At 27.1% G+C, this 17,724-nt stretch overlaps 1 protein-coding gene across 3 annotated transcripts in view; it reads left to right on the top strand.

Annotated features, from left to right (window-relative positions):
* The first annotated feature begins 2,499 nt into the window (after positions 1–2,499).
* The window catches only part of LOC119669251 (galactosylgalactosylxylosylprotein 3-beta-glucuronosyltransferase P), a 56,894-nt gene continuing 41,669 nt past the window's right edge, over positions 2,500–17,724 (top strand). For 2 of the 3 annotated variants that reach the window (XM_038079077.1, XM_038079075.1), the window contains exons 1-2: positions 2,500–2,616; positions 3,268–3,385. The gene's annotated coding sequence lies outside the window, so the exon portion shown is untranslated. The remainder of the gene's footprint in view (positions 2,617–3,267; positions 3,386–17,724) is intronic. The other variant, XM_038079078.1, reaches the window with a different exon arrangement.

The following is a 17,724-nucleotide window of genomic DNA, read 5'->3' as shown; positions in this document are numbered from 1 at the left end:
CAAGTCTCGCCCCACAATTTTACAATATTGTTGATGTTGTGCGTGTATAAATCGGTCAGGTGTACGAAACCCTTGAGGGACCAATTCAGGACACATTTTTGCAATATCTGAGTCTTGTGGCCTATTTATCACCATTCCCTTTTCCTAATCTTAATTCAGATGGTCTAAGGGTTCACAAAAGGTCATACTAACTAAATCATTGTCTGTATGATACAAATATATTGTACAGCATCATTATAAATAATACATTTTTATTATAAGATCACATTATTTGAGACTAACAATTTACTTCTAAAGTTTTCTAAACGTCTGATAAGTAATTTAATGCTACTTATAAAATAAATATCAATTTAGAAATTAAACGGTTTACAATGATCGTTGTAGATTGTATCTATGTAATAACATTCACAGTCTATATGTAGCTGTAATTAATGTCTCTGAAAAGAGATTATTTTCTATCGTCATGTAAAAAGACTGATGTTTTCAGATTCTTTCATTTCCTACATTTAGAAGAAATGTAATTAAAATTATTTGTACTAAAGTTCTTTTTGACATAACGAAATAGATTATATTTTTCCAATTTCTTATTTTTGTTTCTAAGTTTTATTATTGTCTGATCACTTAACAGACAATGTGATGTTAAAAATAAAAATAATTATTGTTAATTTTATTTTGTTGAGTTCAATAGTGTCATTTTTAATATATATATTAATTTTTCGTATATATTGTTTTAATTTTAAATTCATAAACCTTAAGTTAAGCTTTTTATTAAAAATTAAGGTATTATTTTAATTGTAATGTGTAACTTTTAAAAAATTTTTGTAATTTTTTTGTATAATTATTACAGCACTGAGGATGTTCTAAAATAAAGAACGAAATATCTGCTTCAAATTTCTAAATAAAAACGTTTTATTGTAGTTGTCTGATAGCTGAAAAATTTTTAATTTAAAAAATTAAAATTATATCAGAGTGTATAAAAAAGGACTTTATAAGGATTTCTTAACATACCCCTTTGAATTATTGAAGATTAATTTAAGAAGTTAAAATATATAGTAAGAGTGGTGCCTGTTGCAAATAGTACTTTTACAGTATCTATTGTACTTTGCTTTAAAAATTGGACAGTAAGTCATATATTATATGTGAAAACATATTGCACGAATATGAAACATTTTCTTTATAGAGAATATATATGGAATCGATCAACGAAGTAGATCTTTAATAAATATTTTTAACTTTGAACATAGAGAATTTATTACTAGGGGGGGTTGATAATTTTATAGTCTGAGTGTTAAAATGGTTGAACGTCTTATTGCCATTTTACTACTTTTACTACTATGTCTACTTTTTTTATTTTAATCCTCTTCATTTAAAAAGTTCTGATGAAAAACATTTTAATCATAAAATCGAATATATAACTATATAAAGTATTTAATAAATTTTTGTAAATATTAATATCGATCTTTATTGTTTATATGTTTTTATTTTAGATTTTCTTTTTGGTCTCAAGATGTTTTTTTTGTTTTATATTACTTTAAATAATATAAAAAAAAACTATAAATAAAAGTACTAATTTTATTTGAAAACTTTAAACTAAATAAATTTTTAATATATTTATAATAGATATTTCATCTGTTATAAATAACATCTTCGGTATTATTTAATAATTAATACAAATAAATAATGTAGAAAAAATAAAACAGAAGTATAATAAAATAAGGCAAGTTATTAAATATTTGATAAATAATTAATATTTTTTTACTTTTATTAGATTTTGTATGTTATTTATTTAAACTAGTAAGTAAAATTTAAATATCATTTTAACTTATAAACGCGCCTGATTCCACTTATTTATTCACTTATTTATTATCTATTAAATAAAGTACTTGTATTAATTTGTGAAAATTAAACATAAATTGAAAAAAAATAATAGTAAAGCAAAGAATAAATTATTTTGTATTAGAAAAATTATAAATAATGTGAATAAATATTTTTTGTATAAATTTAGCATTCGTTTTTATATTTGGTACTGGGTTAAGGTCGTTTATTTAACTTATAAATTTAAAAAAATGTTTTGTTTTAAATAAAATAAAAAATTACACTTTTTAAACTATGTTAAATATTTAGTTATGTTTTAATTTTTATACAAAATTATTTATATTACAGATATTTCGGTTTACTTCGTAGATCATCTTCAGTGTATAATAATAATGAAACACGTAATTTTTAATTTTATTTAAAAAAATATTTTTATAAATTTATTTGTTAAATAAACGACCTAAGCGCAGTAACAAATATAAAAACTAATTGAATATTAGTCGTAATAACAATTTATTATAAATTTAGCATAATAATTTAATTTATTCAAATTTGATATTCTTAATATTGAATAGATGGTAACTCCGTTTCTTACCGTTATCAAGCTATGAAGTAAACTTGCATTCCCTACATTAAAAAGCGTGTCTACAGTTCCGTTTCATTTCATTGCACGCTAGAGAAAACACAAGAGCGAAATCAACAACGTTTCTTTTCGACTGCCTGTTTTAGTCCAAAATAATCAGTTGAACGTGCAAGTTGTGGATTAAGTTATCGCGCACAAATAATAAAGCTAAAGAAAGGGTTTGTGGTTATTTTGTATTAAAGACATAATTTCATTATATGCAAGAAATTTAATTTTATCTCTTTATTAAGTAAAAGTTTAAAATAATTTAAAATAAAAATTACTTTAAAACCAAAATGTTGAAGAAAACAAACGAATCAACAAGGATAAATAAAAATAAAATTGTGTTGAGTATTAGCGGCAGGGGGTGTTTTTAATTCTTATTTGTTTTTCATTTTTTTACCATCCACCTGCCTTGTGTCGCCCTAACAATGCAGCATTGCTAAGTAACGAGAAAGAAAATATTATTTTATCGTTTCAAGGAAGTGTTTTGTGTAAAATTTAATGAAATGGTTATGCACTTTAGATGTTATTGCAAAAAGTTAATTGTTTGAAATATAATATTAAATTGGTTTTAAGTGTAACTAGTTTTCAGTTATTTCTTTCTCTTGCAATCAAATTTGCATAAATAATTGATAAAAAAAACAACTCAATTTCAAGGTTGTGCTTTCTATTGAAACAATCGCGGTTTCTGCGCGTTGTACTTTTGTTTTTGTTGCACTGCGCATTTTTTGTAAGAACAAAATAATTTTTCTTATTTAAATTTTTGTTTTTTTTATAGTTTTTATAAATATATAGTGCTAATTAATTTCTTATTTTATAAAATACAGTACTATTATATGTACTAAATGTTCCGCTATATCAAAATATATGAACCATAAACATTCTTACTTAATGACAGTTACGTTAAAAAATAAATATATCAACATGTTACCTCTTTAAGGAATGGTAAGTGAAAAGAATTTTTTAGGCGTATAAATTATTATGAGTATATTTAAAAAAGTAAATAAAGAATGATAAAGAAATGAAATAATTATTTTATATACAAAAACAAATGTTTCTCAAATATTTAATTAATTTATGAATATATGTAATTTATTTTATATAAAGATTTATAACAATAGTTAAATGTACTGTTCTTTTTTAAATTGCATTTAAATAATTCTTTCAGTTAATTTGTGGTCCATATTTTGCAGCCAGCTAATAGCTATTGTTTATCAAATAACACTTCATTCATAAATGATTATATGTGTTAAATGTTCAAATGTTCTTTTTTAAATTGCATTTAAATAATTCTTTCAGTTAATTTATGGTCCTTATTTTGCAGCCAGCTATTAACTATTGTTTATTAAATAACACTTTATTCATATATGATCATATGTGTTAAACGTTTCGTTTCTATTTGATTCCATTCGTTTTTTGTACTCGATCATCATTCACCGTTGTTATTTCATAAAATAAACATATTAACCGCCTGTTGCAGAGTTTATATACATAAGGACTATATACTGTTTTAGTGTTTTTATGTATATTTTTTATATATGTATCAAAATTCTGAATTATCATTTACGTAAAATTATTTTATTTTATGTCTTAAAGTTTATATGGCTTAAGTTAATCTCTGCTAGTTTATACCATTCTCTCTTGTTCACTGCTTTTCTTGTTAAATTATGATCTATGATGTCCTTGATCTACGAGCTGGTTTTTCTTCTGTAATTGTTGTAATCGCTTGTTTTAAGATTTCTGCACATGACAAAATCTGAAATTTTTTCGAATAATAAAAATTGATTATTATTCCTATGTATTTTTGTTACAACGCAGTAATAACATTTAAATGGTCGTACTTGCGAGCCCAATAAGCTCTATATAATACAGTTGGTTCTCTCACAGAATAAAGCGGATATTTGCCTTAAAAAGCTGCCTTAAATCAACTGGTAGTTACTGTTACTATGAGTACTAATAATGGAAAATAGGGACATAGTTTCATAATAAGGAATCTTAATTCCCTAGTTCTTGACCTAACTTTTATATACAGTGAAATTCCTATAACTCGAAGTCCCCTAAATCGAATTATTCCACAACTCAAACTCCTATGTACGAACTTTGAATTTTCAAGAACTCTTCCTTGTATTTTTTTCTTCATAAGTCGAATTCCCCTAACTCGAAGTAAAAATTCAAACAGCTTTTTACCACTTTCCTTTAAATTTATCTTCACAACTCGAATTTTTAGTGGGGAGTCACAACGATATAGTTACCTCTTTAGAGTTTGTTTGCGATTAGCATATCCTCTTATGACGTAAATATTCATTTCTCTTATCTCTTAGCTCTTAATACTTAAACGTTACTATGATGAAAGTAAATGGCAGGATTTTGTTAATACGATTTTGCATATAGATGAACACAAATATAGAACCTCATATGCCACGTCTAAAAGTTACTTAATTCTATTTATTTTAATATTTCATGTATTTTCTGAGTTAAGATTCAATTGCTGCTTGGCAAAATTTAAGAACAGCTGTTTGCTGTGTTTAAGTTTGCCTTTAGTGAAATCTAAGGTTTAAATCGATTTGTGTTTATTACGTTTACCGATATTTTCTGTTGTCTTCGTTTTAGTAATGAAAATAGTTAAAAATTCTCACTAATTGGAATTTATATGTAATCTTTAAAATGTATTGAAAGTTAGTACACTATATCCGGCTCTCTCGAGAACTCGACAAAAATACTTAGGGACTGTCAGTTTTACCGGACTGGAGCACATACCTGAGGTTTCTATTAAAATCCAAATAAAATCCACAAATAACACGCGCATCCTAAGCGATGCACACCACTATCGATAAAAAATTAAGACTCTAATCTGGTATCGCAATGGACCTTAATGGTGTATGCGTAGTCTTTTTGCTCTACCAGCATTACCTAACGTAACCTAGTGCACTATAAGTCAAATTACCTATGTAGTTGCAAAAATTATTTTGTTATTAAAAAGCATTGCAGACAGTATACCGCTATCAAGATGTTGCAAATTTTTTTTCCATTGTGTTAGTGTTCTTAATCAATTCCTGAATTTTATTTAATTTTAATATTATTTTTTATTCTACTTACATAAGTTGAATCGAAGCTTGTATAACTCCTAATTCTAAATATTTTAGTTTCATCACTTTAAATTCTACTAGTTTGATTTCTTTTAATTTTATGTTTGAGAAAATTATGTATGTATTAGAAAATTAAAATCCAAAGAAACCGTAGCGAAATTTTTTACAGGTGTATGTTAGGTTATACCGGTGATCCCTGGTGGATTCACTTAGGCCTATTGGCCCATTGTGTTTTCACAAGTGTATCATTTTTTTTTTATTTCTTAATATTTAGTTTACAATCTGTACACCATTTTTACATTACTTGAGAATTAATAAAATAATACTTAGAATATATGTAGATAAAACATGTAATTAGTTCTGTACATTTGCTCTCCGATCTATATATGATAACAAAAACCTTTCAAATAATGCATTTTATAACAGCGTTATTAAATGACGTTATCTTTAGCCTACAAACATCGACATATGGAAGTTTGATTATATATTATTCTCTGCTATGTTGAATAGACGTATGAGATTTCAATATTATAACTTCATTCTGAAAAGAAAATATTGTTAAGTTTTCTTGTGAAGTTATTGTCTGAAGTTTAAAATGAACAATAATATCTTTATATCCTCTTTTATTAACATGAGTAAAATAAAAGTGAAAAGTCCTCATCTCCGTAGTGGGTATACAATTTTATTGTTAACTTATGGGGTTATGGAAATCAAAACCAAAGTCCTTTAAATTTTTGTGGTTTTTCTTCTAATTTTTGAAGACACTTCATTTTAATTCTTTCTATTATAATTGAATATTTTATAAAGTTTTAAAGTGATTTGTTGGATGAATGTTTTTCTAAATCTATCTTTAAACGTCCTATAAACGTTGTTTTTCTAGCTGTTAGTAAAACATAATGATTTTACTCAAATCATGAGTAATGATTTGTTTTTTAAATAACTTTTTACAAATAAATATGTCTCAATTGTTAACAATTGTTTAGCAATATTAAATATAATTTGTTTTGTTTAAAATTTATTATGATTTTATAATAATTATAACTGTGACAGTTACGTTAAAAGAAACAATGCGTATTGTCTTTTTACACTGTATCTAGTGTAATTGTTTTCATAAAACTGTTTTTTATTTTTTATATAGAAAACCATAATATTTTCATTTAACTGCGGAGTCATTACATTGGATACAGTCATTAATAGTACAAACAAAAAATATTAAAGTCATTTATCGATAATACTTCTTTAAACATCTACTGCTTTTTATCTTTAAAAATCTTACATTAATTAATTTTAGATTTTCCTTATTTATTTAAAATATTTAATATATTATACACATACGTATATTTTTGATATATAATAAGAATGTATTAATAATCCAATTTAGTTCGTGCCTTAGTATCAAAAATAAAAGTGTACAACATGTCTTTATAGCAATTAATATATAAAAATAATACTACATAATACGATAGTAAGACATCAAAACTAAATGTTTTTCTTTGATCGATATCTTGAAAACATTTTCATTGCTCGCTTTTGAGAACTTTATATAAAGGCACTCAAGCTTTATTTATAAACTTTTTAAAATTAATTTATTCGCAAAACGATTTTTATATGTTTGTAAATAAACCAATAATAAAAATTAGATATATTCATGTCGAACTCGAAATACAGAAAAGTTCGTTTTTTTTTATTTTTGTGCGGTAATTGGATATCATCGAATTCAATATAAATACACGTATTATATATTTAAGAAGTGTTAACAGGTGTTATGTATTTATACACTATAATACAAACATAATTCCTTTTTTCATAATTCCTTTTTTCTAATTTTCGAAAGTTGTTAGTTCTGCAACTTCATTACTTCATTATTAAATTTGTGTCTGTTAACTGAATCTTATATTTAAAAGCGATTACTTACCTATTTAAAGAATCCAAACCTAATAAAGAAAGAAATATTGATGTTTATAAGGATCTGTTTAAGACACATTATTATTATTATTATTATTATTATTATTATTATTATTATTATTATTTCCATACTCCATTAGGAGCTTAAGGAGCCTACAAAAGTTTTTCACTGGTTTCTATTTTGTACTACTGCCATCAACTCGTTGAACGCTTTGCCCGTCTCCTGCTGAACTGTCCTTCTTCATGTCATTGCTGGTCTGGTTTAAGACAGTTATTACATCCTAAAAACATGACTTAACGAAATTTAATTTTCCTTCCGGGACATAAATTACTAGCAACCTGTTGATGCTTTCAACATGATAATTAGGTGATAAATCAACATGGATTCCTAATTTCCTAATAAAAACATATGAATTCAGCAAACGCTACACTTACGCCAAACTGAACCAGTTGTATTGACTTGATTAAAATTATTTATGTAATAGGGCATCTTGCACGTTTTTGAATAGTTTTAATAGTTCTGTGCAGTTTCTTTAAAACCTTATCGGCACATATTAGCCAATCACAACAGTGTTTTATTTTAATTAATCCAATTAAGCAATGCAATTATCTTCAACATCCATAACTTATAATGTTAATTTTTTTCTTGTCGAGAGTGACGCGTTTTTAGACGGATTCGAATAGCAAAGAAAAGTCAAGGACAAAAATTTTATTAAACTTATTGAAATTTGGGTAACCATACAACACTGTTTCGAGTATTGCCAATTACTCATCATCAGTGGTCTTAGGAAACATTTTTTTTTTTTGCAGTAGATGGAAGTATCGAAAGCCACCATGTGGGACTTTAACCCACTGAACCACCTCTAAGGAATGAAAGGAGAAGATTTCCACAGAAATGGGGAAACTTAATTCCAGTAGACGAAGGAGAGGGAAGCGAGTGAACACCTAGCAAGCTAGGTTCATCTAAGTCAGAAATCTTGTGCATAAAATGAGGAAAATTGGAAGTAGTGAAGGGGGTGTGGTTATGGCAAAAGCGCGAGTGTGCTAAAGGTAGACACGTGACTCAGGTAGACCAGGGTCACGAGAGCCACGGTTATATAATGGAATGATGGAGGGATCTGAATCCCACTCATCAAGATAATGAGAGGTGAATTGGAGGGGTTTATGACGCAAGGCCTGAAGAAGGTCAGGAGGAAGAGTAATAGGAGCAAGGATATCTAGAGGAAGGTTGTGGAGCCTGGTGAGATACCTACGGGCGAGTGAGAGAAAGTACTCATCAATGCGAATCTTAGGAAACATTCGAATTTCTTAATTAGTTTATAGTCCGTACATAATTTGTTTGAACTGCAAGTGTCAAGCGATGACTAATAGTATTTTTCCATAAGTAGCCAAGGCTGCAAAAACTTTCAATGCTCAAGTTCCTAACTTATATTTCAGCCTTGATCTTGAATGTATGTTAGTCCTATTAACTAACTGGCAAATTTCAGTGCCCACTTGATAATAAGTGAATAAGTTATAAGTTTTCTTACATAAAGCCTTAATTATATATATATATATATTATGACTTTTTGATATATGACATTTGCATACTCAGAATGTATCTCTGTGAATAAGTATGCCCACTTTAAAAAAGTATTTTATGCAATCCATTAAGAACGATTTGGAAAAGATATAAAATAAGAAATATTTTAAGAAGCCGAAAAATAAAAAATATGCTCGTTTGCAGTGAGAAAAACTAAAAGAATTAAAATAGTAATAAATAATATTAAATGACTGTATTCAAGTCATGTGTGATTGTGGGACGGAAACAGAATTCAGATAATAAATGAGTACGGCGTTAAAATAGTGCTACAGATATGAAATTTGATTTAGTATGAATGTGTCCAATTAATAGCTTGTATTATTGTTATTATTTTCATTATTATAATGGCATTGTGTACGAAATTCTTTCAACAATAGGTTTTTTTCATATGATTTGTTTGTGTGTAACACGATTCATTATATATTGTTTCTAAGTTCTTTAGTACGGTTTCAGTGACAAATCCACCAAACTGTAATCAGTAAAACATTTTACCAATGCACGGCAACAGAGACTGCCAGCCAGAGTAAATTACCACAATAACACTAAAGAATCCACAAATGTCGTTCTTTAAATTACGCACAAATTCCCTTAGTTGCAATCGTGTTTCTCTTATTTACTTTATATATATCTCTATGTATATCGCATATGCTATATATATACATATTTTAATTTTATTTTTTTTATTTATTGTTGTACTTCTGTACAGATGCTTCTTTACATTCATAAATACATAAGTATAAATGACTGATGTACTCATACAATTATGTGGATATTTTTCTGAAATTCATGGAACTCTTTAACTTTATTATGAATATGCGAAACTCTTTATCACCATTCCGCTTTTAACAAGCGGTCACCCATATAAGACCAAAAACGCCCCTAACGATACAGTCAGTAGTTAAATGAATATAATTTTTCTTTTTATTTTAAAAAATAGACAGAAATGTAAATAAATCATCTTATCACAGACTGTATGGTAAAATGAAAGTTTAACGTATAAAATTTTAATATTACCCTGCATTTTACTTTAAAAAACCTTTATTCTTTTTCCTTTAATTCTTTTTAATTTTGTTCATATTCTTGAAAATATTTAAGCTTGTCTTGATGTTTGTAAATGTTATGAAAGTAAATATATTCTTAATCAACTCGACATAAGAAACAAATTTAGTAGTATCCACCTATCTTTCTTTGCGTCTGTATCTTAATAAGTCTGTCTGGCTGTCTTTTCAACGCAAATAAATGTTGTTTATTAGGTAGACTAATTAATTTGGTACAGGGCTACCCATTTTATGGTTCCAAAAGTGAAAGTAAATAAAATATTCATGGAATTTAGATTTTGAAGAATTCTTTTTAAATATATTATTCGGACCTTGCCATTAGGTGTGACATACATCATAATTCGAATATTCTTCATAGTGTCTTAGATTTAGGTCCTTTGTATGTAGTTTTTGATAATTTGTCAACTCATATCTGGAACCGTAAAATGACATCATAACTTGAATGTCCCTAAAATTGTTTCAAACGGTCGACACAAAAACAATTCCTCAGTATAACACCACTTACCACTAAAATTATTTATTAATCAAAACACATCGAATTGTTTTAAAAATTGTTTTTAATTATTTTGAATAAAAATAAGCTTTAAAAGTAATTCATTGTTCATTATATTATTGTCCACAAATAATTTTTTAGAAAGATATTTCTTTATTAAAAAGAAATTTTTAAAACAAGGTTCGGACGAACCACTAAAATATTAAATTCTAAAAGACTTCTTCAACTTAATAAAATAAACATTTAACATTTTGTTAACATGGGAAAACATAATTTATTTAACCACAATGACGCACCAGCTCAGTTAACAGCAATTGTAAGAATAAAATTGATCTAATAACGTTATAGATCGAGATTTATATTCATCCTGTTTTCATGTATTTTTAAATTATAAAAATGGCTTTCTTTCAAAACAAAAACCAACGATATCATTTTGAATGATCGTAGTTCAAAAAGATTATTGGCACTTAAAGGATAACAGATTGAAGTAAAAACAAACAAAAAAAAATACGTTTCAATCACTGAAAAATAATCAACAACAATATGTAATTATTAACATTAAATATTATTTCTTCATCGACTAACTTAAAAAAGTAACAATAATCAGTAAAAGTACTTAACCTAGTTTACGTAATAATAACCTAGTTCACGTGCTTAATCCAAGTTTTTACACAGTCCCCACGTGGCACCCTTGACAGATACTTAACACTCACTGGGAAATAAACAATTCGCCTATACACCGAGTCCCACCCATAAGACCTTAGGTTTCAGTTATGAAGAGGGTTTGGGACTATTTGTGTAATATCAGACGGCAATGACAGATAAGCATCTTAAGATGTCTTTAGAAATGTCTATCGAACGTTGCAGACCTTTGCAAACGTATAAGAAAAAATGCTGTTTCATCAAAATAATGCAAAAAACAAATTCCAGTTTAAATTGTTGAAGTACCATCCCTCTGCAGACTTAAAAAGTATGTTACAGGAAAAGGATTTGAATCCAAAAAAAGTGATCTCCGAAACTTGAAGTGTTGGAAATACACTAATTTTGCATTATAACATTAAATTTTGACTAAAAATGTCTTATTAGTCATTATACAAATTAATTATATGATATGTTAATGGATATAGAATCATTGTAGCAAATAGCCAAAATATATATTTACTGCATAAACTATACTTTAATACGAAGAGGTTAAGAGACTTAATACAACCGTTTCACAATTTGTGTATGAAGGGAGTAAAAGCTATAACAAAACATCAATTACCCGTAATTATCATTACAATAATATTAATAATAGAGTTATGCAGTTATAAGTTGATATAAAAGTAAATATATAATTAGATTGTAAAATACGAAATGTAGTACAACAAAAAAAAAATTGTATGTATATGCAGATATAGCAATTATTCTGATATAATCGAATACATAAAATTTTTTTTTCTTGTCTAAATAATAAATTTATCTTATCTGAACTAATGATATCACTAATATTATAATTTAATAACTAAGACAGTACATATGTAAATCCAAGTACACAATAGATAATGTGGATGTTTTTGCATTGTAACATGATCAATATCAATACAGGTAATTATAAATAATTTAACAGGTTATTCCAAGGATATGATTATTTAGGCCGTGTTCGAGTAAATTGTGGTAAAATTGAAATTTTCTAGGGATTTTTTGCACTGCACTTATGTAAATATTTATTTATTTATTTTTTACACTTATTTATTATATTTAGTCAAAAGTTAACAAATTTATTTATTTATTTATTAAACATTTTATAAAATTTTCACAATGGTAACACCTAATTATCCTAATTTTTAAAGAATTTACCCGAAATTCTAGTAAATACCAACATTCGCTGCCATACCGACATAATTAACTATTTCACTCAATTTACCATCAATTTACTCGAACCCGCACACCGCCTTAACGATTTGTTTTTTGTATACAAATGTGCTTTTGACAGGTTTTTAAATTTGTATCAATTTTTTTGTAAGTGTATTATATTTCCTTAATAAGGAAATATGAAAAATCGTATTACAAAATGAAACGAAACCTTGAATGTTATAAGCTGCAGATAATAGGAACAGTGTGAACTTGGAACAAAAATTATTTTACTCTTTTAACTCTACGCTCTCTTTGTTATAAACATTCTTTTCGAAGTTTTTTCTGCTCAAACATATGTTTCTGTAAACATAAAAAATGTTAGGAAATGAAAAACCAAAAAGAATTTCTGAGCCTTGCGGCAAGTTCTGTTCAACCAGCTAAAATTCTTCTAAGCATAGTTGACTAGCCAAAATACATTCAAACAATGAAGCAGTTACAAAAACACTAGTAGCAGTGGTGGTAGAATCAGCCAGCAGTACATAACCCAGTGAAAAGATTGGGAACATGAACGAGGAAGAAGAAGAAGCATATAAATGTGAAAGTAAAGTATACTTCAATTAATTGTGAAAATTAAAAACAAATTCCAAAGAATCAAAATTTTTGTGTGTGCAAGCTTTTCTGTTTGCGTTCCACATTTTAAGTACGTTTTCAAAATATAAACTTGTTTGCTTAACGTTCATAAGTAGGTACTTTGTATGTCTCTATGCATGTACGAGTACATACAACATAATATTAAAAAAGGGATATGCTTCATGCGTTTGTATTATTTTTAACCATTTTTATACTCTCTTCTACGGTACTTTTGAGGTAGTGGTTTGATCACGCGTCTATCATTAATTTCTGCTTATTTTTTTTTATTGTGCTTGCTTTTAAGTTTGTTAATATTAAGTAAGGACGTGGCATAAGTGTGGGAGGCACGCAATATTAATGCATTTCAATACGTACAAAACGCGCCTCAAAATGTAATCATAATAAAACACAGCCAACAACAAAATAGTACGGTATACTTTGTTGTTGTTGTTGCAATTTTTACTTTTGAAATTTTGTTGGTGTAGAAATTTTTTCCCCAAATAAATGACGGAAGCTATTTTGCATATGCCTATGAAAGTAAATATGACGGTGATAAGTGTGCGAGAACGTAAGCGTACATACTGTTGTGTAAATATACGTGTCTATATAAATATGTATAATTTAATTTTTTTTTGCGTAAAAAGTGTTAAATCAGTGTAAAAGGATATTAAGGACAAAGGAATATAACCTCAAGGGGACGAACATGACTGGCTTATGGTATTTATTGTGTGCGAAAATGTTAACACGTTGCTTGTAATTATTTTTCTCTGTGTGTGATTAAAATGGAAATATGAGATATCCCTTTATACGGAAAAATCTAGCGGCATTTTAATGAATATTTTGATTTTTCAATTTAAATGATATTAATTATAACATATGAAAATAAAAAAAAACAAAGGCAGTACTTAATTACCTTATATGCATCTGTAGAATTAAAGTACTAGTTTACTCTTGAGAAACCTATGCTTTTATTTTTTTAACCTGCTTAAGATATGAAGACTACAATATATTACATTGTAATATTGATTAATAAATTAAAAATCTTCAAAAGAAATTATGAAAGAAATATTACCCGTCGTGTTGACAGGATTTCATTAAATGAAATTCTCCACGAGTCGCCCGTACTTCACAGAATAGTATTGATATTTAACAATTTACAATAAAAATATAATTAATGAATTCAATTATTCTACAGCTGCTTTATGATTTCGTTCTAATATAAACACAGCAAGTGAATTTGTTAATTAAACTTTCACAGCAACGTAACAAAACTTCAGAAAAATGTGCGAACATAAAAGTCAAATGCTGCTTTGGGTTAGTTGGTTAAGGTGCGCTGACTCTGAGCTTCAAATTTGGCAGGGCACGAGTTCGATTCCTAGTAAACTTGCAGTCTCAAAAAATTACTTACCAATAATTTAATACAAGAATTATTTCCAAGACCACTGATGATGAGTATTTGGCAATACCCGAAACAGCTGTATAGTCAACCAAAAATTCAATTAATTAAAATAATATAAAAAAAATTTTGTTGTACTTCATTACTTTTAGAAAAACCTCTTTATAAAATATTTTAGATAAAACTTTAAAAAAATGTTAGTGAGCGGAAAGGGATACGAAAAAAACATTGAAAAAGTAATTGCTGAAATGAGATTATATATTCATATTAAATTAAGCAAATAAACGTAGTTTTTTGTTAATAAGCAAAAAATTCAAATAATAGTATTCCATATATTGATCCAATAATATTGCAAGCCATAATCTGTATAAGTTTAATGAATACATAATAGTGTAATATTTCCAGTTCTAATCATTTCTCTTTTCAATAGAAATCGAAATTTTATAAATCGCAGTACTAGGTAGATTGATAAATACCCGGACTAAGTAAAAGAAAACTCTTTTATGCTTCAATATAGTCACCTATTAGCTCGATATACCGAATCTAACGATCTTTCAACATTTGGATATCTTTTGAATAATACGATTTATCAAGTCCTCCAAAATGTAATTCAGTTTCTCATTCAACTTCATCATTTTTTGCAAATCTCTTTCACTGGAGCCATATTTTCAAGTTTGGAAACAGGTAGTAAACACTGGGAGAATACTTTGGGTAACGAAAAAATTGGTACTGTAATTCATTTAATTTTGCCATGGTTTTCAGTGACGTGTGAGCGGGTGCGCTATCCTGTAAAAACAAAATCCATCCTGGTATTTATCAATCCACCTAGTAAAAGATTTGTTATAGTACAGTTTATATAATTTTATTCGATCAACTTAAAAACTGAATAACGCGTTGATTTATCAACTTATCTTTGGGAACTAATTAGTGGCGTAGTGTGAGGAGCAAGAGACTAAATCATGACTTCAGCACTAATGGCAGACAAATGCTGTTCAAGACGAGTATGTCCTATACAATAAAATGAAATATATGGTTTTACGGGAGCTTCAGAGAAATTATGTTGGCGCACGTGCCAGTTATGCCTACAACCGCACTGGAATCTGAAAATTTGAGCCTGTTAGTCACCATATATGTATATATTTATTATATTGTAAAAGTGTATCAAAATGATTATATATGTTGTTAAATGTCAGTAACTTTTAACTGTTAGAACATATGTTATTTTGATAGCTTACACATGTCATACTAGGTAATATTCGCGATTTAATCCCTTGAATATTGAAATGACGAAACGGAATCCAAACATCATTTTCAGTGATAGTTTTTCTTCTTTCGATAACTTAAATATCGAATAAATTCAGCAATTTAAGTTTGTTCTTTATTCTTTATTTATTGTTAATCATCATTGTAAAAGGTCAAATGCCAATAAAATTGCAACAGAGTGACTGCAATATTAATATTCTTTCACTGCTTGTTATTATTTTATATATTTTCAAAGTTTCTGATCCAAAATAATGTGTCCTGAAATTAATACAATTATACTTTTTCCTATTTATATACATAAATTCCAGTACCTATTTTTGTACTAAAAATCCTCAAACATAGCGTAAGATACAGTTTTCACTTGTGGAATGGTGGTACCTATTAACATAATTGAAAGATATAGGTCTTTATGCAAAACATAAAATATGATCACTTTTACTTGCATTTATACAAATATGCCAGTTTGCTAACGAAATTCAATCAGATTGAAATATTCGTGGAGATCCTTAAATGCTTCTCAAATAAAACTTATTTGTTGTGAGGTAAGAATAGCTTTGTCGCCAGCAACAGTGCAAGAAACAAGTTTAAGGTTAAAAAACAGTATATTTATCACTGGCCACTGAACACTAACCTGAAGAGCTTCAGAAACTATGTCCATGTCATATATAATAATGTTGTTCTTTTATTTTTAGTTTTTTTTTACTTCAAATCACATTCTATCTTATGAGCATATTTGAAACTATGTCATGCTTTCGTGTAACTCTTTGTCAAACGCTTGTGCTACATTAAGGAATACTTATTCCAGAAAAATATTTTGTCTTTAAAATTTGTAAGGTGATTCACTAATTCTACTCTCCATGATTTCCTCGAAAACCAAATTGTTTGAGAGAATAACTTCACAAAAAGGATTCTGTCGAATATTTAGGAACAGTTCGAAGGATATTTATGGGTCTAGAGAATACAGTTACAGTAGCTATAATAACGCTTACTAGGCTTTAGTATCGTGAATATTTTTAACGCCTTCCTTTAACACAAATATGTATTTTAATTGATAGTGCTATGTAACGGTCATAATGCTACATGTTCATATATGTCAAATTATTTATTTATTAATTTATTTATTTATGCATATTCTTTTTTAATAATTTTAAAAATTTTTAATTTCAGCTGTTAATTTTGGCATTACATAGATAATATATAAAATAATAATAGTTTAATAATATTTTTAATAATATTAATTTATTCTAAAAATATCATACATTATTTTGTATAAAATTATGTAAATAATATTCAGTAAAAACATTCTGGAACTCTCTTAGAGTTTCCAATATAATAAAATATGAATGAAATCATCATTCATATTGTATCTCAAAGCAGTTATGGATAAGTTTACATGCCCATATTGATATTGATTAAAGCGTTGTTTTTAACACAAATTGCAAGTGAATATATGGCGAAAAAGAATTTGATCAAATTACTATGAAACATTTTGCGTCAATGCAAAGTAAATAAAACTTTTATTATATTATTTTTAATAGCATAGATTAATAGCGCAGATTAGTAAGCAATTTCATAAACAAAACCTGTAGGCATGCCAATCGAATGCTTTGTTGCCAGGAAATATGGAAAATATCGTGATTAAAGCTGAAATAGGACAAAGGTGTTATATTAGTAATGCGCATGAAATATAGATGTTTATCTTCTAAAATTTAGCTTACAAAAGAATTTGTTTTCTTTTTTCGGGAAAGAAGCTAAAATGTGATTTTTCTATTTACATTTCTCTCAGTAGATTTATAACAAATGGTAGTTTGATTTAGCACTTTGGAACATATTTTAATGAATTTAGTAAAAACGATTTTAATATAATTGTGAGTAAATTGTCAATAAATGCATTTTAATTTCAGCTTTTGTTGAAATAATTCGTAATTAGGTACATTTGCACATTTATTTTAATTCAATAGCAATATAATGTCGAATAAATTTAATTATATTCATTAAGTAGGAATTATATCATAATACTATATATATCCCATAT

This window comes from Teleopsis dalmanni, chromosome 1 (assembly GCF_002237135.1).
Source record: "Teleopsis dalmanni isolate 2A chromosome 1, ASM223713v2, whole genome shotgun sequence".
NCBI lineage: Eukaryota > Metazoa > Arthropoda > Insecta > Diptera > Diopsidae > Teleopsis > Teleopsis dalmanni.
This window is presented reverse-complemented; position numbering and strand designations above follow the sequence as displayed.